Source organism: Bos mutus, chromosome 1 (assembly GCF_027580195.1).
Source record: "Bos mutus isolate GX-2022 chromosome 1, NWIPB_WYAK_1.1, whole genome shotgun sequence".
NCBI classification, from domain to species: Eukaryota; Metazoa; Chordata; class Mammalia; order Artiodactyla; family Bovidae; genus Bos; species Bos mutus.
In genome coordinates this window covers 151,503,779-151,525,914 of record NC_091617.1, presented here as the reverse complement: position 1 = coordinate 151,525,914, position 22,136 = coordinate 151,503,779, and the positions used below count along the sequence as shown (strand labels likewise).

At 45.2% G+C, this 22,136-nt stretch overlaps 1 protein-coding gene across 6 annotated transcripts in view; it reads right to left on the bottom strand.

Annotated features, from left to right (window-relative positions):
* HLCS (holocarboxylase synthetase) overlaps positions 1-22,136 on the bottom strand; it is a 223,798-nt gene that overhangs the window by 147,893 nt on the left and 53,769 nt on the right. The window lies entirely within an intron of this gene.

Genomic DNA, 22,136 nt, shown 5'->3' with positions numbered 1-22,136 from the left:
TTCAGCCATAACATTGTAAGTTGCTAGGCAACATTATAAATTTATGAGTGGGTAAATCAGAAAAAATGAATCTACAAAGACACAGAATACAAGTTTTTTTAAAGGATGTTTCCATTCTCAAACATCAGAGTACACAGGAGTAGAAGAATTTATTTTTAAAAATTCTTACTACTGGTATTTTACAAACAAAATATTCCCAGACAATTTCACATTCACTCAGTGTCTTCACACAAGTGATGAAGGCACACAGCATAGAAGATTTTTACAATCAAAAGACGACACTCCTGGAAATTCCCTGGTGGTCCAGTGGTTAGGGCTTCGTGCTTCCACTGCAGGAGGCATGAACTCTATCCCTGGTCAGGGAACTAAGATCCCACAAGCCTCAAAGCATGGCAAAAAAAGACACTCTTGAAAAAGCAAGACTGTTTTTGGTCCTGATCTCATTTAAAGCAAGGATTGTTCATGTGGCAGCCTTCAGGGTAAACTTTTATTCTGACACCAGAACCAAGCAGAGCAAAGCCTCAGGCAGGGTCTGAGACGAGTGTGTTCCTCCTTAGGTGACTGGTCCCCCGTGAAGACCCTTCTGCTGTCTCAACTGCAACTGACCCACTGTAGTCTGATGGCAGTCGGATTCCTCCTTGGAAGGCACTGCTCTCCTGATTGGATGCCCAAGGCCCCCGCCTTCCTGCACCCCCAAATATGCTCAGTCACTGATCCAACACTGTCACCCCGAGAATAAATGGGCCTGCAGGGGCTTGTAGCTTCAGTGACTGGCTCATGAAAGCAGTCTGTCCCCACAAACATCCAGGTAACTCTCACCCACAGACACCCAAGGGCCAAAATGATCCAATACACGAAACATCTCTGAAAGAAATGGACACACTTTCCCACACGTGCTCCTGGCCCAGGAGCACAACCCTCATTATGTGGGGACACACTCTCCAGCTGGACTCTTGGCTGCCACCTCTTCTACTTCTAAGCATCTGGGATTGAGACCATCCACCTCAGCCCCAGCATGAAATCTGGAACCAAGCCAGCAAGATCTCCTGTGGGGCCCCTGATGATGCTTCTTTCCAGTTAGGTCCCCAAGTAATAATTCATCAGAGTGCTTCTGGCAATGCTGATTCTCAAATACAATGGGTCCAGTTTGGCAGTTCCTCAAAACGTTAAACAGTATCAACATATAAGCCAGCCATCTCCGAGTATATACTCAAAAGAGTGGGAAGCAGAAGCTTCCTCAAACACATACCTCAGCAACACCGATGTTCAGAGCAACGTTGTTCACGATGGTCAAAAGGTAGAAACAACGCACATCAGTCAAAAGATGGACAGATGGTTAAACAAAATGTGGTGTGTGTGCATATATACATAAAATACTCCACAGCATGCATGTGTGCATATATATATATATATATATATATATATATCCAGGGGTCTGTGATACATATATATGTAAATGCTCCAGTGTGTGTGTGTGTACATATATACATAAAATACTCCACTGCATGCATGTGTGCATATATATATATATATTCCAGTGTCTGTGATACATATATATGTAAATGCTCCAGTGTGTGTGTGTGTACATATATACATAAAATACTCCACTGCATGTATGCGTATATATAAATATTCCAGTGTGTGTATATATACACAAAATACATATATATAAATATTCTAGTGTGTGTATATATATATATATATATATATATAAATATTTCAGTGTGTGTGTGTGTATATATATAAAATAAAATACTTCAGTATGTGTATGTGTACATATATACATAAAATACTCCAGTGTGTGTGCATATATATACAGACACACTGGAATATATATATGCACACACACTGGAGTATTTTATGTATATATGTACACACGCACACACATATATATATTGGAGAAGGCGATGGCACCCCACTCCAGTACCCTTGCCTGGAAAATCCCATGGACGGAGGAGCCTGGTGGGCTGCAGTCCATGGGGCTGCTAAGAGTCAGACATGACTGAGCGACTTCACTTTCCCTTTTCACTTTCATGCATTGGAGAAGGAAATGGCAACCCACTCCAGTGTTCTTGCCTGGAGAATCCCAGGGACGAGGGAGCCTGGTGGGCTGCCATCTATGGGGTCGCACAGAGTCGGACACGACTGAAGCGACTAAGCAGCAGCAGCATATATATATAAAAAATACTCCTGTGTGTGTGTGTATACACACACACACACACACACACACATATATATATATAAAATACCCCAGTGCATGTACATGTATTATTCAAGCATAAAAAGAAATCAAGTTCTAATAGACACTATGGCATAAATGAACCTTGAAAATATTATGCTAAGTGAAAGAGGCCAGACAGAAAACGACAAATATTGTATGATTCCACTTTTGTGAAACATCTAGAAAAAGTAAATTCATAGAAACAGCAAGTAGAATAGAGGTTACCAGGAGCTGAGTGGAGAGAAAATGAGAAGTTATGATTAATGGGTATAGAGTTTCTGTTTGGGGTGATGAGAAAGTTTCCAGAATAGTAGAATGGTTGCAGTGTGAGAGTAATTAATGGCACTGAACAGTACAGCCGAAAATAGTTAAAATAACAAATTTGACGTTCAGTCGCTCAGTCGTGTCCAACTCTTTGCGACCCGATGGGCTGCAGCACGCCAGGCTTCCCTGTCCTTCACCAACTCCCAGAGTTTACCCAAACTCACATCCATTGAGTTGGTGGTGCCATCCAACCATCTCATCCTCTGTCATCTCCTTCTCCCGCCTTCAGTCTTTCCCAGCATCAGGGCCTTTTCAAATGAGTCAGCCCTTCGCATCAGGTGGCTAATGTATTAGAGTTTTGGCCTCAACATCAGTCCTTCCAATGAACACTCAGAACTGATCTCCTTTAGAATGGACTTGTTGGATCTCCTTGCAGTCCAAGGGACTCTCAGGAGTGTTCTCCAACACCACAGTTCAAAAACATCAGTTCTTCGGTGCTCAGCCTTCCTTATGGTCCTACTCTCACATTCATACATGACTACTGGAAAAAGCATAGCTTTTGACTATATGGACCTTTGTCGGCAAAGTAATGTCTCTGCTTTTTAATATGCTGTCTAGGTTGGTCATAACTTTCCTGCCAAGGAGTAAGCGTTTTTTAATTTCATGGCTGCAGTCACCATCTGCACTGATTTTGGATCCCAAATAAATAAAAGTCTGTCACTGTTCCCACTGTTTCCCCATTTATTTGCCATGAAACTTGACAATAAAGTTCACCAAAAAATTTTAAAAGAGAAGGGGATCAAGATCTCAAGCTGTATTCTCCCCAGAAGCTTCTGGTCTTCTCTGCAGCCAGGCCACTGCCTGCTGCCAAATTGCCCTGCATAAGATGAAGTGGAGAGGCAGCCATGTAGCTATGGGGTTGGTAGATGGGCGGAGCCCTGACAATGCTTTTCCCAGGGTTCCTCCTTGCCTTACCCATAAATCACCAAGGGAAGCCACTAGAGTGACTTCTCACAAGTCTTTTCCCGAGTAACTTTTCACCTAGGCAGACAAATGATTGGCAGTGTCTCTCGTGGAATGATTTTAGGTTGTCTCCATCAGGCACTAGGCTACATCCACCGTATGGAAGTGCTCACTCACTCCATGCAGAGCACTGGGGCTTTAGACAAGGATCCCAACCCTCACTAGCAATGCCACAGCACTATTATCACCATCTACGGAAGAAGAAATGGAACCTCAGATATTCCAAACCACAAAGTCAGTAAGTCACAGAGCTGGAATTTGAAACCACAAAACCAAATCTGGCTCCTAAATCATTGCTCTAATTTCTATCCCACCATCCTCAGTAAGAAGAGCTAACCCAAAATGAAGCAACATAGGAGAAGCCTGTTTACTATAATCAAAATATCGCAGAGAGTCAGACACGACTGAGCAACTGATCTGATCTGATCTGAAGGCATCACAAAGAAAGATATAAACTCAATATAATATGCAACTATGAAGTAGTGATAAAACAGATATGGTTTGGAGCTGAGGTGGGGTGGGAGGGAGAGTGGGTGGTGGGCAAGGATTAGAATGTTTGGTAAGAGAAACCTGAATCTGAAGAAGTTTGGGTCAACCGTGCCTCCTTCAGTTCAGTTCAGTTGCTCAGTCGTATCCGACTCTTTGCAACCCCAAGAATACAGCATGCCAGGCTTCCCTGTCCATCACCAACTCCCCCGGAGCTTGCTCAAACTCATGTCCATCAAGTCGGTGATGCCATCCAACCATCTCATCCTCTGTCATTCCCTTCTCTCCTGCCTTCAATCTTTCCCAGCATCAGGGTGTTTTCCAATGAGTCAGTTCTTCGCATCAGGTGGCCAAAGTATCGGAGCATCATCTTCCGCATCAGTCCTTCCAATGAATATTCAGAGCTGATTTCCTTTAGGACGGACTGGTTTGATCTCCTTGCAATCCAAGGGACTCTCAACAAGTGTTCTCCAATACCACAGTTCAAAAGCATCAAATTTTTCGGCACTCAGCTTTCTTTATTACCCAACTCACACATCCATACAGGACCACTGGAAAAACCATAGCTTTGACTAGACGGACCTTTGACACCACAGTTCAAAAGCATCAGTTCTTCAGTGTTCAGCTTTCTTTATGGTCCAGCTCTCACATCCATACAGAACTACTGGAAAAACCATAGCTTTGACTAGACAGACCTTTGCAGCAAAGTAATGTCTCTGCTTTTTAATATGCTATCTGGGTTGGTCATAGCTTTTCTTTCCAGGAGTAAACATCTTTTAATTTCATGGCTACTCAGGCAAGCCCAGATGAGGACATTTTCACAAAGAAACAAAATTTTTATCATTTAAGTGAACTACCCGTTCATTGCTCTCTGGTTTCAGCCAGAAAGAGATGGCATATTCTAGAGTTCAAGGGAAGGGCTACTTAAGGAACTGTGGGCAGAGATAAGAAAATCAAAGCAGCAGGGCTGGGGAACACCTAGACCAGCGACAGGCCCAGAGGAGGAGCAGAGGAGACGGCACCCACAGGGGCTGTGAGCAGAGAGGGTGGAGAGGAACCCCTCCACCTCTCTCACCCACTGCCAGCACAACCAGGGTCTGGGAAGGCACCCAGAGAACAAGTGGACAGTGTAAACTGGACAGTGGCCAACACAAGTGCTGAGAGTGGACACAACCGCTTTCATCAGACCCAACTTCGAATGGTAACTCCACAGCACCAAAGGATTTATGACGAAGGGCATCCGAGATCCAAATCCCAGGCATGGGGGGGCTCCTCCCCTGAGTCAAACTTGTCACGGTCATTTCCGGTCCCCAAGGCCTGGGACACAGTAGGCACTCAATAAATGTCTGTTAAAACCTGTATTCCCTTTATTATGTAAAAGTTTCTCTCAGGCTCAGGCTCTGAAAGGCCACGGGTTTACTGCATTTTTTGTTACCTGCCAACTAGCGAAGACCACAAAAGGCTGGGGTGGACCCATAAAACAGAGGTAATGAATAAGTCATTTCTAACAAGGCTGGTTTTATAGGCATCACACCTCTGCTGGGCCAAATGGGCTCATTTTAGAGGTGAAATCTATTCTGCGAGTGCGGAGACCAAAAAAAAAAAAAAGAGAGAGAGGGAGCCGTGGGCGGCACTAAAAGCAAAGGGAGGCGTTCTGGGTCGGCGCTCAACCACCGCTCCTACTCCAGAGGCGCTAACTTCCACTGACGGGGCCCGTGGGTTTGGGGTTCAACATCCGTAGAAATCTCCAGAGCCTTCATTAAGCCTTGCCGGTGTAAAACGCCCGCCATTTGTCCGAGGCCAACACAAACAGGCTCCTAACGGAGTTAGGAGTGTTGGCTGGGAAGCCAAGAAAGCTCCGGGTGGGAGCCCAGGCCGCAAGCTGGAACGCGAGTGGGGCGGCCCATCGCGCCTCACCCTGCGGGGGCACGTTCTGACTGGCGCACACGCACGTAGGCACGTACATGCACGCATGCGCACATATAGATGTGACCGTTCCCCACCTCAGCCATGTTGGGGCGAGCAGCGGGTCTAGAGCCCTAGGCCCAGGGCTGCTTTTTTTTTTTTTTTTTTTTTATCATCAGAAGGCCCCCCACCCCGCTCTCGCAACTCATCCCAAACTACGTGCCTGTCATTCGCAGCCTGGCTTTGACCTCTCTGGAGCGCTGTGTGTGGGAGCAGGAGATAACCAGCACAGAATTGCCCACAGCTCTGCTCCAGACTAGCTGGGAGGTTTTCTTTTTAGAACGAGAAAATCCCCAGCTCCCCTTTCACCTTTAACATTCAAGAGTGAGTGTTTTGTCCCAAATGCTAAATGCTCAAGTTAAAACTGGAACATCCTCTCTAGGATTCCAAAATTAAAATACACATGTTGCCTGCAAAGAAGAGAGGTGGCCAGTATGAGGACGATTCAGGGAAGGCAGAGAGAGTTTTCTACTCCAGTCCATTTATTTTAGCAAAACCTCATTTGGTCAACTGTTTTTGTACATGACACTGGAAAATTCAGAGTCCCAGAGGATATTACATTGGAGGGGAAAAAAAGGGCCTGTGAAGGCATTCCCTTCTGCCCTACAAGGAGAGGACGGACAAATTCGCAAGCAAGCATTCCAAGGAGACGGTCTAAAATCTGCATTTTAGGAAGCCTTACTAGTTGATGGGAAAGAGCAGCTAGCTGATGAGCCAGTGTGTACTTAGTTATAGTTTCTAAACTGGAAAGCACTTTAATAACAGATAAACTATTGCAACTTTTTTCTGAAGCTCCATCTTTCCAGTCTTGCTCTGGGGTACATCAACAGCTGATTCTTTTAAACTGTTTAATGTGATGTTAATGAAGCCCCCAACACACCTGGATAAAGGGTGACAGCTAGATTGAACCGGGCAGCCAATCTGAGCCTGGTGGGCTGTTTACTGTTGGCCTGTCCCCCAAGGCTTGTCGGCTCTCCCAGACACAGGAATGGAAGATGTGTTTCACCATACTTCAGTGAGAAATGCCAAAACATTTTTTAAGTTTTCAAACAAAACACACTTATTAAATGCCTACTACAGGCAAAATACTGGAAAAGGGATACAAAGATTAACAACATATGGTCCTTGCCTTCAAATGATCTTGTATTACAGTTTAATAGGGTAGACAGATATTCATAACTACAACCGCATTTGTGCACCACCCCCCCACCACCAAATTTTAACCTTCATATAAAAGTAAGCAGTCAGATCTAAGGTTCCAGTATTGGGATGGGAAACTGAAAGAAAAATTGTAAATCCTGTATACATAACATGGTCATCACTGGAATTTTCCTGGATCAGGGTTGAGAAGTCCTATGCTGAGCATAAAAGATCAACTAGTTGTCCTCAAAGCATGTGGCTCTGAGGTGCTTTATGTTCCATAATTTAGAACTTTTTAAAGATATATTCTAAAAATTTTCTACTTGCTGGCCCATTGTGAGGATCGGATGTGCCCATAGTCCAGTACAGCAATGACCAGCTATCCAGAACCATTACAAACCAGTAGGCTACTGGTTTTACTTCAAATAAAGAAAACAAGCCCAGGTCCAAATGGAAATTAGTGGCACTCTCTTATCAACTCCTAGAAACAAAAATGTGGTAGCCTCATACTGTCATAAATAACTTAAGTTCTATGCTCTGTGTTAACTTGAAGACACACATCTTTTGAAAAACAAACTCTATCAATAAATTGTGGTAAAACGTTAACCAGTGGTGAATCTACTAGGTAAAAGTTACATGAGATTTGTGTACTATTTTTCACCCTTTCTTTACTTAATTTTTAAACAAAAAGTTGAGGAGAAACAAAGGGATTTGCTCCAAAAGCTCTCTAAGGCCTCTGCCAGTTCCAACATTCACTGGATGTTTTTGTTCTGCTGTTAATCCTGGAATCATCAAAGACACAGCCTTTGTTTAAAAGGAGAAAAAAAAACAATCATCAAGAATACCTTCTAGCACCCCCATCTTAGTTGGATCAGCACAACCCTTCACGCAGTCTGCATGAGGGCTAGGTTGCAAAGGTCACTTCAGGCGAGAACACCTCCCTGAAAAACCTGATTTTGACTGTCACAGGCTGTGCCTCCAGAGGCCTGGAGCTCGAGCAGTCCAAGCGAAGGACGTTCTTTCCTGAGCACAAACCCCAGTGCGTTTCATGAAGCCTTTCAGTATACGTGGAATCAGTGTATTAATAACAGCTTATTGGCACCGAATGAAAAACACACAAGTCTTAATCTTAGGTCTTGAATTGGGTCCAGGTTCTACGTAATAGCTGGCTGGAAGGGATACAGCCGTAAGCATTGCTTGGTGACTGGAGGCTGTGTAGTGAGACCTGAGTTCTGAAACCAGGATTGGTAGCTTAGCAAAATTTACTGGTTGTAGAAAAAAGTAAACTTGCCTCTAGGGAGGTGAGCTCAGCCGCACCATTCTGACAGCAGCCCCTGGTGGCCAGTTTAGTAAAAAGTATTGGCTCCGATGCAGAAAGTTCCGACCTTGCCTTAATGAAGGTTGCTACAAGCAGACGGGCCATTCTAGGTGACAGCTGGGCAGTGATTGGGGAAGCAGCAAAAGTCCAAACTAAGGTGTGCCTGTGAGTCACATAAACTCATCCACATCACTAGGGTTCCTGTCACTTGCATTAACAACAACAACGAAAACAGGAATATTGCCCTTTGAAAATAAGATGAATATGAAAATTTATTTTTAAAGGGCAAGATAATAACATGAGGCAGATAATACTTACCTGGGTTTGAAAGTTACATTCCTTAATTATGTAGAAAACCTTTAAATATGCAAGGCACGTGGACTCCTACACAAAATAAAACATGCCCTGTCTACTTCCCTACACAGTGGGACCCTTCCCTACACCCAGTGCTCTTAATTTCCACACATGCCAAGGAATTCCTACTGTACTATCGGGAATCACTCATATGGCAGAAATTTCTAGAAGATGCTGCTATCATTCATTCAGGGAATAATAATCAAGATAGTAATATGTGAAGTCTGATCTCCAGTGCCACAGACTCACACCCCGTCACTGGATATAAATAGAAAAATGTTCAGAGGCTGACCGTTGGCTTCAAAGGCAGAGAGCCGTAGGAAGTAGAAGCCACAAGCTTCAAGCCGACTTCATCGTAAGGTGCACACACTGCATCCTCAGCCATGAGAGAACAATCTGGAAACAATCTGCTGGGCAGCTGCTCTCATCAACAAACTGTTTATTATAAGAAAGTGGCTGGGTCAAAGGCTAAACATCAACCCGAACCGAAAGCATACAAGCAAAAATCAGTAGTGTCCGTGCTAAAGGAAACCCAGGACTTCACAGAAAAGAGGGAGCAAGAAACTTGTGTTTAGTTCTGAAAGGATGGCACTCACACATCTCAATGTGCAGGGCTGTTCTGCATGATATTACAAATGGTTACTTACTATCTTCAGAACAGGAGCTCAAATATGGCACTTAAAACATACGGAAATCAATTTTACAGATCACTTCCCAAAAAAAGTTACAACAGCTTATATCTAGTTGCTTCCATCTTGCATTTGTTTTATAAAAGGATCAACACGCTTAAACACAATGCTGCTGCTGCTGCTAAGTCACTTCAGTTGTGCCCAACTCTGTGCGACCCCATAGACGGCAGCCCACCAGGCTCCCCCGTCCCTGGGATTCTCCAGGCAAGAACACTGGAATGGGTTGCCATTTCCTTCTCCAATGCATGAAAGTGAAAAGTGAAAGTGAAGTCGCTCAGTCGTGTCCGACCCTCAGCGACCCCATGGACTGCAGCCTTCCAGGCTCCTCCATCCATGGGATTTTCCAGGCAAGAGTACTGGAGTGGGGTGCCATTGCCTTCTCCAACTTAAACACAATACGTAGATAATATAACCCATCTTTTAAAAAGCCTGTTTAGTAATTGGATTACTGACTGGTATATAAGAAATTATGTGAAGGAATTGTATTATTTTAGGTGTGACAGTGAAATTCCACTGCTTATATTTTTAAACAGAGTTCTTATCTTTTAAAGACACACACTAAATATTTACAGATGAGAGATCTGCTCGGGGATCTGGGTAAAAAGCTACACATACAGGAGGAGAAGTGGGTAGGAATAGATAAAATGAGATTGGCCAGAATGGAAAACTGTGAAGCAGAGTGCTGAATACATACGGCATCTTTACATTACTTTGTTTACTTTTGTATATTTGAAACTTTCTATGTGTTTATTTTACTTGTGTGCATGGTTCAACAGTCGTTACGAAAGGAAAAATGTTTTCTTAAATAGAAGTATTAACCCACCAGTGCAAATTCATTAATTCACCATAAGGATATGTATAGAGAAGGACAGAGATGGTGAAGATGGTGAAGGACAGGGAAGCCTGGCGTGCTGCAGTCCATGGAGTCTCAAAGAGTAGGAAAGGACTGAGCGACTGAACAGCAACAAAAAAGGATATATATACACCCCAGGATTATTAAGTGTCCAACATGGTTGTTTTCAAGCGGTATCTGATACGAAGCTGTTAAATTCTAAGTCAAACAGTGGAGAAGTAGAACGAGACGTTGCGTACATCCCCACTGCGTTCATGACCCACCAAGCCGGAATCTGACAGAAACGATACCACAAGAAGGCATGCCACAGTTTACCTGCGCCACGGGCTAGGAGGACAAACAGGAACTGGTGAGAAAACCCAACCGACAGAAATGACGGGACCAGGCTGTGTTTGAAAACAGGCAGTTTGGCACACAGACTTTGAAAACACAACTTGTTTGTAAACCTGAGGCTCCTACATATTGCACTGTTAATTCTTAAACTAACAGGAAAAGTAATTAGAGAAAGAGCCTGAGATGAAATAAAGCAGAAAGCAAAACACGCTTTCATTATGCTTAAAGTAACTGAAAAGTATCTATCAATGACTTCAAACTGCTCCAGTATAAAGATGAAATGGTACTAATCACAAATTCTTTTTTTTTAAACCAACTTTGTGAATAATCACAAATTCTTACCAAAGAATGCTTTCAAAGGAACTGTTTTAAAAGTTAAAAAAATTTTTTTTTTTTTTAATTTTTTTCTCATCATTGCTTTGCTGGGTCCAGCATAAATACTACGGAGCCCTGGAAAGGATGTGAAAGGTCATTTCATCTACCCTCCCCAGATAGCAGAGAGAGGGTTTGGTAATGAGGACTCAGAGTCCTTTAAAAAGTCATCTTAAAAAAAAAAAAATCCATCTTTTGTGACAAACTCACTAGGCCAATCTTGAGACACAAAACTAATTCCACCCGCATGAAGGGAAAATACATGCAGAGAGGAGAATCTTCAAAAGTACGGACCTTTGACCCTTACAGCATTTTATGGGCTGAAAAGCCACAGAAAAACTCATGTATTTCAAGTTGTCTATGGAAGCCCACAATCTAGAGTAATAATCTAGGCCATTCTAGGCAGAGAGAGCCTGGACATTCCCCACTCCCCCACCCACAGAAAAAATGAACCATCGTTTTTAAATTTATGAAACCACAATTTGATGTTTTCTTTTAAAAGATGTATTTCCGTATTTATTGAGATTAACAACAGGAAGGGGAATGACTGGTGCCATCACTCAGTTACTCCCTAATAACTGCTATATGTGGGATTCATTTTTCCTCAGACAAGAAGACAATTTGTCAAATACTTTCCTACGACAAAGAAAAGCAAACCTTTACAAGTATTCTTAAAAAAAAACTTCATTTTTAATTTTTTAAACTTTTGTTTTGCTCCTGGAAGCCAAGTCGGTTTAAACTAACATTTTTACAGTTCAGGGTTCAGAAAAGACTCCTGGTTAGTGATACTGACTAATAGCCCAGCAAGGTGTTGCCAGTTCCATACTGGGCAATGCTGGTGACGGTGGCATTTCACTTTGAAAGAGATCTTATTGGGGAACTTATCGTGGAGGTGCAGGAGCTGACTAACGCAGTCCTTCTCTTTGCCAATCACCCCTCTCTCTCCATACTTCAACAGAGTAGACAGCCCAAAATAATGTTGTGAAGCTTCATGTATCAGTGGGAAAGCCCATCTCATTTTTAGCAGCATTATATACATAGCATAAATGCTTATGTATTATAACCTAAGTCTTCACTCATCCTCGAGAATAAGTGGGAAAAAGACCTCTCCACCAAGGAAGATCCTAATTCAGCAGCATTTTCTTTTAAAGTTTTAGTGAAAGCAATTCATATGCTAAAACTGAAAGACTTGAATGCCCCTAAAAAACATCAAGTAAAACAAGTAGTATAAAGGCTCAGAATTACTGCCATTTAAAACCAAGTTCATAGCGGCCATGTGTGAGGGGTCAATTCCCTAGAATTGTCTATAAGGGATAGTATCTCCAACAATTAAGAACAAAATTATAATCTACACACTGGTATTTCTCCCACTGCTTATATCATTAAATATATCATTATCAAAACAAAGCCTGAAAACATTTTAAGAGACAAACATACTCACAAAGCAAGCAAAGGGACCACGCAGAACTGAACGTCTGAGGAACATACAGGACCCGGAAGACTGTAGGTAGCCCAGCGGTGCCTGGACAAGATGCATTTTACTGATAGGCAACCACTGAGGGGCAGAGACGGGAACGCCATCAACAAAGAGAACAGCATTCTCTTCTCATCTCCAAGAGAAAGAGACTGATGGACAGACAGACTGACCCTTGGCCAAGCTTTCCTGTTGGTGACCTGGTTGGCTTTGGTGAAGAAGCCCGAGAAAAGGCACCCAGGACTGACCCAGCCTCCCCCGCTGAGACGCGCCCCGGGGAACACCATCACCCAGAACCCGGGGTGTCGTGGCCCTTCCCGCGAAACGCAGTGGAAACAGAGGCTCAAACAGGCCAGCCGGGTCCACAACCGCCTGGCGGCCTTGAAACTTCGGAAACACTTAGAAACATTTTCTCCAGACGGCACAATCCTCCGAGCAACATTCCCAGATTATCAGCGTGAATGGAAAACAAAATGCCATTCCCCAGCCATAATTCACATCCCGGAAAACTGAACTAGAACATTCATCAAAAACGGGATTCAGGCCCCCGAGCCCTGCATTCCTGCACCGCCTGGCAGCTTCGGTGGCCGGGAGAGCCAGGCTCTGACAGTGCTGCTGCAACCACGGTGCCTACCTCAGTCCTGGCCTCTGGCCCCTCATCTGACCACCAGGGGGGCCCTTTGATCGTGTGGGAGATGGTACTCATGCCCTGGGACGTTATTTTTCCAGACTTGGGAGACAGAAATCTGTTCTTTGCAGAACGTTGCAAGCCTTCCGAGAGACAGCTTCAATCGACTTCCCCAGGAGAGGAAGGCCGTCCCCCATACCCGCTCACACATGGCAGCTATTAGGGAGCTGCTGCAGAAGGCAGAAAGCATTTGGTCCGGGAGGACTTTTTCTTCCATGAGAGCCTGTTTCCCATCCACAAATCTGCCCAACTGCACGAGCGCTGGATATAAATAGTCTTGAGGAAATAAAACTACCCCCTCTCTCTCCATCTCTCAACAGGGTCCTGTCCCCGCTAGGACACTGCGGAAAAGGTGCCCCCTCCAACCCGCCACCCTTGCCCCCTCCCAGTAAGGCAGCCAGAGCCGCACCGCAGGGCAAACACGGGGACCACAGGGCAAATGCGGGGACCACACCAGCTCAAAGTGGAGAGCGACCACACTGGTGCCCATCTGCATTTCCCCCAGCATGTTATCAAGTCTCTGCCTTGACTGTGAGCAGAAGAATTCGCCCCGGAGTCACTTGGAAACTGGCTTGTGGAAACAAGATTCAAGTAAAAATACAGCACATCCAGTAGCTGAAAAGCCTCTCCCCACCCCAACCACCCACCCACCGCCAAAAAAAAAATGACGGCAGCTCAGGAAAACATCCCACGTATTATTCCTTTTGCATTTCAATGTCAGACTCGTCATGTCGCCTTTGCCGTAGGTATTAGGTTTGATAACAGGAAGTCGGTTAAAACTAACAAAAAAATTTTTCCAGTTGGAGGTGAAGGGCAAAGGAAGAAAGAAAGGAGAGAAAGGGGTCTATGAAAGACCCTTAAAAACCTCCCCAGCTATAAAAGCTTTTAAAGGTTGGCTTTAATCTGCCAGCTGCTCTTTGGCTGTTGCCATATTGTAAAACGGCCGCCTCAACACCGCGTCAACCACATGTCAAAAGCTATTCAGCGTGCACCTGGAATTCCGAGCTCCTCTCGAATGTGGACCTCTCAAAATTATTTTTTAAGCTGTATTTTAGAGGGGCACTAGACGTTTCCCTCTCCTGTGTGTACATTCGATTCAGAACTAGGATTAAAGGTGCAGGGAGGGAAGATTCCGTGACAAATAACTATGCTAAAACCAAAGTTTTTTTTTTTTCTTTTAATTGGAGAATTCTAATTAACTCAAAAAAACACATGAGACCCTTCACTGCTCCACAATCCAGTTTGCTCCTCAGAGGGGCAAGGACCCCCTCCGTGCCCTCCCCCGACTGGCAGGGCCATGTGAGACTCCGATGAGATCCGGACAAGGAAAGGCACTACTACAAAGCACTCGAGCAAGATGAGAAACCATCTTCTTGTTTTTCAGAAACTTGCAGAGCAAGGACTCGGAAGCACTCAGGTGTTTGCAGAATGAAGCGGTCTGCGAGAGGAGGGGGTAACACCACGTGACCTGACTTAGTCCAAGTTTCTTCATAAAGCACCCAGCGTCGAAAACGGAATGCCCCAGGTGGAAGGGCAATACAGCTTTTTGACATATTTCACAAGTATTGACACTATCTTGATCGACAATACCTGGGACTTCTCTGGTGGTCCAGTGGTTAAGAATCTGCCTTCCAATGCAGGGGATGTGGGTTTGAGCCCTAGTCAGGGAACTAAAATCCCACATGTGGGGGCTGGGAGGGGGGGCAACTAAGCCTGATCTCTGCATTTAAAGAGACACCCTAGTGCTACAAGGAAGCCCCATCACAGTCAAAATAAAAAAGTAATTTAAAAAAAATGCCTGTTTGCAGTGAGGGGGGACAGGGAAATGTGTCAACCACAAATAATCTAGGGTTAAAATCAAAATGGAATGTTACACTAGTTTTTAAGCACACATGATCCACCCTACAACTCCACACCACCGAAGCTGCACACACCAACAACATGGTGATGTTTTTGCCCAGTTTCTTTAATAAGAAACCCAGTTGTCACTTCTGGTTATGCTTACATCTTGAGCCCCCGAGGAGAAGGAGCCCCACACCCTCTGGCAGGATGCCTGCTGAGGCTTGGCCTGCTTCCCAGACTCGGGGTGCCATCATGACACTAGCTCTGAGCCGTGAGGAAGGCCCAGAAGTAACCCCAGCTTGCTTGTCTCAGAAAGAACCCCATGCTCCCCAGCCCCAAGTGGCGATGTCCCAGGATGAGAGGACAGGTCAGGTCCTCCTCGGCTGCTGCCCTGTGCAGAGAGTGGTGCACAGTCCCAAGCCCCCTCGATTGCTCCAGGGAGGCAGTGGGTGGCGAGGGGGTGGGGGATGGGCGACAGTTCTGTCCCACCCTGTCCAAATCAACCAGCTGCCCCTCTCAACACTAACCCCTGTGACTCCACGGCACAGAGAGGGGGAGTGTGCCTTCTTTCTGCCATTTCCTTGGCAGAGATTGAAAATAGCAGCAGAGCCCAGAGAAATGGAAACAAGAGGGTGAACTTCTGGACCAACCGGACTTTAGGTCCTGCCAGGGAAAGCACTGTGGCTTTTCTGTAAAGTCGGCATCGCTCACGAACACACTGGTGCCTCCCTCCCCCCGACCCCGTGCAGGAAAGGTGTATCCTGGCTAACTCCTGGTCACCACCAGTGGTGGGGGGCTGTGATGGCCTTGGACCCTGGGGCGCCCCAGTGGTGCTTGACCCTTGGGCTGTAGCCACTCCTCCGGAGAGGAAGTGATCTGTTTGCAAGCATTCACTACATAGATGCCTGCACACATGTGGTCTCCTTTGACTAATGGTTCAAAACAGTTTGACAGTCAAGAAACTGCTAGGTCCCGGCAGGGGTCGGGGGGGGCGCTAGAATGAGGAACGACCACCAGGAACATCTTCCAGTCATTGAGCGAGAGGATTGCTGAGGCCCAGAGATGCACACGTGCTGAGCTGGGGGCTTAAACCAACAGGCAGCAGCCAGAGTAGAGGCATTTACTAACAAACTCAAATCCTTTTTGAATAACTAATGCGGGTGTCAAATATCAAACAAACTATCAACTCCTACACAAGAGTACTTGCCCTTTCTTATTAAAAATATTAATCATTACTGCTGGGAGAAATTGAAGGCGGGAGGAGAAGGGGATGACAGAGGATGAGATGGTTGGATGGCATCAACGACTTGATGGACATGAGTCTGGGTGGACTCCAGGAGTTGGTGATGAACAGGGAGGCCTGGCGTGCTGCAGTCCAGGGGGTCACAGAGAGTCAGACACGACTGAGCGACTGAGCTGAACTGAACTGATTAATGACATTGTAACAACACTTTTAAAAATAATTTTCTTTTATTTACTTCTGTCCGTGCTGCGTCTTTGCTGCTGTGGGGGCTTCTCTCAAGCTGGGACGATCAGGCACGCCACACTCTACTTGCGATGCTGGGTTTCTCATTGTGGCGGCTCCTCCTGTTGTGGAGCACAGGCTCCAGAGCTCAGACTTCAGCAGGTGTGGCCCGTGGGCTCAGTACTTGTGGCTCCTGGGCTCCAGACCACAGGTTCCATAGCTGTGGGCCCGGGCTCAGTTGCTGTGCAGCATGTGGGATCTTCCCTGGATCAGGGATCGAACTGAGTCTCCTGCATTGGCAGGCTGATTCTTTACCACTGAACCACCAGGGAAGCCCCAAGTCCTTGGCCTTTTAACATTCAAGTTTTGACCTCTTATGGGATGCCTTCAAAGTCCAATGACATACAGTGATTTGTTTTTTAAAATCTTTAATAACTGGTTTTGCTCATTATAAAAATAATACATGTCTGTAATAGAATCCCAGACCACCTGACCTGTCTCTTGAGAAATCTGCATGCAGATCAGGAAGCAACAGTTAGAACTGAACATGGAACAACAGACTGGTTCCAAATAGGAAAAGGAGTATGTCAAGGCTGTATATTGTCACCCTGCTTATTTAACTTATATGCAGAGTACATCATGAGAAACGCTGGGCTGGAGGAAGTACAAGCTGGAATCAAGATTGCTGGGAGAAATATCAATAACCTCAGATATGCAGATGACACCACCCTTATGACAGAAAGTGAAGAACTAAAAAGCCTCTTGATGAAAGTGAAAGAGGAGCGTGAAAAAGTTGGCTTAAAGCTCAACATTCAGAAAACTAAGATCATGGCATCTGGTCCTGTCACTTCATGGCAAATAAATGGGGAAACAGTGGAAACAGTGGCAGACTTTATTTTTTTGGGCTCCAAAATCACTGCAGATGGTGACTGCAGCTATGAAATTAAAAGACGCTTGCTCCTTGGAAGGAAAGTTATGACCAACCTAGACAGCTTATTAAAAAGCAGAGATATTATTTTGCCAACAAAGGTCCGTCTGGTCAAGGCTATGGTTTTTCCAGTGGTCATGTAAAGATGTGAGAGTTGGATTATAAAGAAAGCTGAGCGCTGAAGAATTTATGCTTTTGAAAGGTGGTGTTGGAGAAGACTCTTGAGAGTCCCTTGGCCTGCAAGGAGATCCAACCAATCCATACTAAAAGAGATCAATCCTGAGTGTTCATTGGAAGGACTGATGCTAAAGCTCAAACTCCAGTACTTTGGCCACCTGATGCGAAGATCTCACTCATTTGAAAAGACCCTGATTCTGGGAAAGATTGAAGGCAGGAGGAGAAGGGGACAACAGAGGATGAGATGGTTGGATGGCATCACTGACTCAGTGGATATGAGTTTGGGTAAACTCTGGGAGTTGGTGATGGACAGGGAGGCCTGGCATTCTGCAGCGCATGGGGTCGGGGTCGCAAAGAGTCGGACACATCTGAGCGACTGAGCAGAACAGAATTATGTGGAAAATAAAAAGATTTTTTTTAACATTTAATAAAATCACCATTAAGTCCCAAACCCAGAAATATACCCCCATATGTATTCCTTCCAGCCTTTTTTCCCTGTGGACGTATGCATGTGGTGTACAGGTGCTCACACAAGATGTAACGTCATAATTCTGCAGAGAACTGAATTTCAGTCCTGCCCCCAGCGGATTTGCTTAAATGGGAAGACCTTGTGCAGATAAGTTCAGCTGGGCCACCCAGAGTCTGCACCTCCGCGGAACCTCGCCTCTGCGTGGTGTCATGCATGGTGACACCCATGAAGTCATACGTGACCAGATTTTATAGCGGAAATCACATGCTACTATGGTGTCTGGGTGTCAACGAAGGTCTCAGAAACACACTTCTAGCAAATGCCAAGGGTCGGCTGTACCTCGGGTGAGTGTTTTTTCCTACTTGGATCATGTGTTATTTTTTTCCATTTATATCAGTGCAATATGGAAACACATAGGTACCTCATAAATCTTCTGTGCTATTTGCTACAAAGAGTGAGTGTCCAGGCACCAAACTGTATAAACACAGCTGGTATGCAGTAAAACTATTTAGATAGCCAGTGTGTTTATTTTGTTCTTTCATAGGCCATCCTACGGTCCCACCTAGTACACACAGTAAATGTTCAGTGAAAGGTGAATATTATTAACTGTGACTCTGAAATAATTTCTATGGGCCCAAAAGAAAAGTGCCAGCAAAACGACTGAATTACACTATGCAACACTGATGTCGAGAGAGAGGAAAAAAAAATCAAATCTCTGCCTGCTCACCAGGAAGCCTGGCTCAGCAGCGACACCGTGTGGTCAGAGATCTCAGATTCCCAACAGCACAGAGTATTTTACAGGAAGAGGGAAGCAGGGTCTACGGGCATCTAATCCCAAAGGCAGGTGAGAAACCTAAGGATGAGTCATGTGTAACAGATGGTGGATACCAGGATCCTCCCTTTGTAACTTATTTCCATGCCGAGCAATGAGATCTATTAAGAAGGAAAACCAAATAGAGAGTACAGTCCAATTCTGTTCCCAGTCTGTCATCCGGATCTTTGCCACGAAGCACCAGCACAATGACCGAGGTGTTCCAAGACGTCTCCAGTTCAGCATCAGAAGAGGAGCGGGGGACTCGCCCAGAAGGACCATCACAGCCACCTTCACATTCATTTGCACAATAATCCTTCGGAGAACTTGTATTGCAGAAAAACACACGCTAACACCCTGAATTCCTGCGTCTCCTTCTACAGCAGACTCACGGTCTTCTAAGAGGAATTAATGACCACTAAAAAATGAGGAGTCACACGACAGTCACGTGCTCACTCAGGCCTTCCCAAAGGAAAGGAGAATCCAGAGTGCAGAACGCAGGAGGGAAAGTAGTCCCCAGGACAGACACCCAAGACCCATCAGACCGAGTGCAGGACTCAAAATGAGAAACGAACTTTTCTCAGAACTCCTCTTTCCCAAAGATATATAGTAAAGGTCGGCATGCAGTCCGTGCGGAATGTTTGTGTATGTGTATATAAATCAAATATCTGCTTCCCTGGTGGCTCAGATGGTAAAGAATCTGCCTGCAATACAGGAGACCCGGGTTTGATCCCTGGGTCAGGAAGATCCCGTGGAAAAGGGAATGGCTACCCACTCCAGTATTCTTGCCTGGAGAATTTCGTGGACAGAGAGCCTGGCAGGCTACAGTAGTCCATAGGGGTCGCAAAGGGTTGGACACAACTGAGCAATTAACACTTTCACTTTTACATTCGTTTTCACATTGTTCAACCTGTGCATCCCCACGGTTTGTTGAGTTGTTGTTGTTATTGTTCAGTTGGTAAGTCATGTCCGACTCTTTGTGAACCCCATGGACTGCCACACGGAAGGCTTCCCTGTCGTCAGTGGGGGTTACCAATCAATAGGAGAAAATGGAACTCCCATCCCCAGGCAGTTAAAAGAACCAGGAGAACAAAAATATGAAGCATCTTCTGTGTATTGTAATATACACAGTTCAGTTCAGTCACTCAGTCGTGTCTGACTCTTTGTGACCCCGTGGACTGCAGCACGCCAGGCTTCCCTGTCCAGCACCAACTCCCAAGGTTTACTCAGACTCATGTCCATCGGGTTGGTGATGCCATCCAACCATCTCATCCTCTGCTGTTACCTTCTTCTCCCGCCTTCCATCTTTCCCAGCATCAGGGTCTTTTCAAATGAGTCAGGTGGCCAAAAGGCATCAGGTGGCCAAAGTATTGGAGTTTCAGCCCATACACAGACAAATATGTAAAACCTAAGGTTGTGCCCATCCTAAAGAAGAATGGGAAAAGCTAGACTTCCAAACCTCGGCTCACAGGGGATTAAGACAAGAGCAGGTGACTTTCCACTGCTACGTCCAAGAGTCAAGAGGCTCAAGTCCCAAGATTGGCACGGTCAGAACTCATGGGAAAGTTCAGAGGGCACTGCCAGGGCCAGCCTGGGTCTGTCTCCCTCCCTGACCTTGGAGCAGGCAGGCACCACTCACGAGTCCAACCTCAGCCCTCCACGCTCAGGAAAGGAGAGGGAGAGATCTAGAAGGGTGACACCCACATTCTAGAGGACGAGAAACCCTCACCCCAAGACTCCGCCCCATCCCTCCAACGTGGCGGCTTTCCTATTGTTCTGCCGCTCAGTCATGTCCAACTCACTGCGACCCCCTGGACTGGAGCATCCCAGGCTTCCCTGTTCTTCACTGTCTCCCAGAGTTTGCCCAAATTCATGTCCGTTGAATCGGTGATGCCATCCATCTCACCCTCTGTCGCCCCCTTCCTATCCTGCCCTCAATCTTTCCCAGCATTAAGATCTTTTCCAATGAGCTGGCTCTTCACATCAGGTGACCAAAGCATTGGAGCTTCAGTTTCAGCATCAGCATCATTCCTTCCAATGAATATTCAGAGTTGATTTCCTTTCGGATTGATTGGTTTGATCTTCTTGCAGTCCAAGGGACTTTCAAGAGTCTTCTCCAGCACCACAATTCAAAACATCAATTTTTTGGCGCTCAGCCTTCGTTATGGTCCAACTCTCACATTCATACATGACTACTAGAAAAACCACAGCTTTGATTATATGGACCTTTGTCAGCAGAGTGATGTCTCTGCTTTTTAATAAGCTAGAGGACGAGAAACCCTCACCCCAAGACTCCGCCCCATCCCTCCAACGTGGCGGCTTTCCTATTGTTCTGCCGCTCAGTCATGTCCAACTCACTGCGACCCCCTGGACTGGAGCATCCCAGGCTTCCCTGTTCTTCACTGTCTCCCAGAGTTTGCCATAGCTTTCTATAGTTGTATCTATGAGTTGAAGCTCAGAGGACTGGCTTTATTTCAACACTTTATTTCAAACTCACAAAATGGAGCTGATGCTTTGCCTTCTGTTAACTTAACATATAAAACAGAGATAAATGATGTGGAGCTTTGAGGTCTGAGATGAAAGTGCAAACAAAAGTCCTAACATTATCCTCAAGAGCACCCATTAAGAAGAGGGCTGACTGCCTAAAATCTGTGTAATGAAAATGCAATGAATGTTTCTCAGATGAAAAAAAAAAATTCATCCATTGCTATAGTTACAATTTTTTATTTTTTTATTAAAAACATCACTTAGTCCTTTTATCCTCGGCACCAGGAACTTATTAGGCACATTATACACTCTTAACTCATTCAATCTCCCAACAACAACAATAATAACATAATAGTAACAATAATAATTGCGCTAAAGTTTAAATAATACAATTTACACAAAACTTTCATAGGTATGATTTCACGTAGTCCTCAAATAATCCCACAAGGTATCCGAATCCTAAACGCTGTCAGATTTTCTACCTGTCTCCTCCAGCTGACATTCCCACCCAGAAAACTCACAGCTCTAGTCTCTGCCAAAAAGTAAGTTGGCCAAGGGACAGAGGACAACGCAAAAGAGAATTCCTCAGGGAATTTCCAACAGTTAGGACTCCGAGCTTCCACTGCCCACGGCCTGGGTTCAAATCCTTGGTCATGGAACTAAGATCCCACAGGCCGTACCCGGGGCTTAAACAAGACAACAAACAAACAAAAAAACACCCAAGAGAAAACGGAGAGCATCCTTCCTCCTTTGGAAATGTTGGTGCAGAGGGTAAAA